Source organism: Tupaia chinensis, unplaced genomic scaffold, assembly GCF_000334495.1.
Source record: "Tupaia chinensis unplaced genomic scaffold, TupChi_1.0 Scaffold000318_1, whole genome shotgun sequence".
NCBI classification, from domain to species: Eukaryota; Metazoa; Chordata; class Mammalia; order Scandentia; family Tupaiidae; genus Tupaia; species Tupaia belangeri.
In genome coordinates, this window is record NW_006159811.1 from 5393683 (window position 1) to 5396186 (window position 2504).

Below are 2504 nucleotides of genomic sequence, written 5' to 3' on the forward strand. Positions count from 1 at the left end.
TGCTTGTGTGTGTGTGTGTGTGTGTGTGTGTGTATGTGCAGTCTTTATTTCGTATATTTGTTAAAACATCATTGTTCTCAGGACAAGAGCAAAGATTACCTCCTGTAGAAACATAGGAACTATGTACAGAACTTTACAAAACCGATGAAGACTGACTGCTGGACCAGACACTGGAGTTCTGGGTGAACACAAAAACAACATGAAACCAGGCAGAGAAGTGCAAGGTGCAGTCTGAAACTTCAGATGCCATCAGGGCATATCTTGTGGTGGTCACACATTGTAGGCTCTATTTTTGGAAGGTTCGGTACAGCACAGAGATTCCACTTGTCTTGGCTATGCCCCTGGCTGAGGTGCCATTAGATCGATGTCACTCAAGTTCCTGGCCAGTCAAACTCCTGCTGCAAATAGTCCCAGATTAAGGATCAAGTTCCTCCGGAAGTCATTCCTATCCGTGGCAAAGTGGCAGACGCCTGCAGCCAATCTCCCACACTGTCTTGCATTTTGGGGCTTCATTTGCTGGGCCGGCAGCGCTCACCACAACCCCACTGGAAGCCATGGCAGCACTCGGATCACAAATATGCTTTTTAAAATGTGTATTATGTAACTCAAAAGTTGTATTTCTAGGAAATGTACCCTGAAGAAATCATTGAGAATGTGCAAGAATTTTCATCACAGTGTTGCTTACAAAACCAAAATATTAAATTAATATGAATACCAATCAATAGGAATAAGTAAAATAAGTTAGTCTATCCACGATGGAGAGTGAAGTGTATTGACATTGAAACTGAAAGTCATTATTTGGTGTTAAATTTTAAAACAGTGATCGAGCAGCATTTATATATATTTTTAAAGAATTATTCATTTAATTTTATTTATTTTTTACTATTATTTTTAATTTTGACCAGAGAGAGAGGGAGAATGAGAAAACAAGCCACCAGGCCCAGGACTAGAACCGCTGTCGGTCACACGGGAGTCCAGCACCCCAACCACCAAACCAACTGCCAGCCCAGCATTTATGTTTCAACGCTTGCTTTTTTGTTAAATACATACACATTCCTACATTCATAGAAAAGGCTCTGTAATAAATACATATGATATTTAGTAGTAATTATCTTTATTTGTGGAATTACTCGGTTTAATATATTTTATATTTTATGTTTGCCAGGTTTCTTTTCTTTTAGAACAAGCTTATTTTAAAAAAAAGTTTTTTCCAAGGGATGTATGCACTCACTGAAGAGAGATGGAGAGAGACAGTGAGAGATAAAGTGAAAAATCACCTCCGAGGGGAGATAGCCATGCCTCAATCCATTCTCCTTCATTCTGCTCCTGGGATTTGGGGCACACAAGCACCTATGTCTGGCGTGATTTTCAAGCTGCCAAGTCCAGGACTTGAACTGTGGTCAGCCAATATTGGAGTCTAGCACCTTAAACACCATGCAACCTGCTAGCCCTATGTTTTACTTTTAATACAATAAATAAAGCAATACAGCCCTTTCCACTTAGAAAAACAAAGCAAAACAAAACATCTCTCTTTTCTCAAAAGTTGGGATAATATTCTGCATTTCATGGTTTTGGTGTTTTAAAAACATTGTTTACCCTTCTTACCTGTTTACTTTAATGATAATTTATGTATAACACAAGAAAAAATGGAATTCACAGTTATAAAGCCTTAATACATTTGCATAAAATCGACACACAGGAATACACATGTCCTGATGCCCACAGGATTTTATTATACTTAATATTTACCTCCTGCCTGTATTACTGAGAATTTTTTCTCCTAATCAGAAGTGAAGCGAGGTTAAGAGATATAAAAAGACACATTTTGTTTCTTCAACAGCTTAATTCATCCTTCTAAAGTAGCAGCCAAAGCAATCATTTAACATGAGTTTCTCTTTTTCATATGTACTTGAGTTCTATTACTCCTATGAAATCCTCTTTTCTCCTCTTCAGTCCTGAAGCTATTAAGAATCTTTTCTAGGAATCAGCAGTTAGCATAATGGCTATGTTGCTGAACTCCCATGTAGTCGACCGCAGTTCAAGTCCCGGACCTGGTGGCTTAAACTCACACTGGGCACATGTGCATGTATGCCCAATATCCTGAGAGGAGAATGGAGGAGAAGGGATTGCGGTGTGGCCATCCCCGTGGGGGGTGATTTCTCGCTTTCTATCTCTCTGTCTCTGTCTTTCTGGCAAGCGCACGCACTCTATGGCAAAAAAAAAAAAAAAAAAAAGAATCTTTTCCAGCAGTTCATGGTTTTTCAAGAGATCCTACTATTCCTTAAAGCACCTGGTCACACTCGATCTTCCTTTCTTATTTTTTTAATTGCTGGGGAGCAGTGAAAGAGAGCTTGTGAAAGAGAGCCCAAGAGAGAGGAAGAGAAAGAAAGTGTTCCCCAATGGGACCTGGTCACAGTGCAATCCCTTCATTTCTTCATCCTGTCAGGACGTGGTGCACACAGGCACACTTGCACCCAAAAGGTTTTGCAGACTTCAGGAGCCAG

The 2504-nt window shown here is 39.8% G+C and overlaps 1 pseudogene; it reads right to left on the reverse strand.

The window, feature by feature from the left end:
* Positions 1–281: 281 nt before the first annotated feature.
* Positions 282–556, reverse strand: LOC102476756 (mitochondrial import receptor subunit TOM6 homolog pseudogene; annotated as a pseudogene).
* Between the last annotated feature and the right edge of the window lie 1948 nt (positions 557–2504).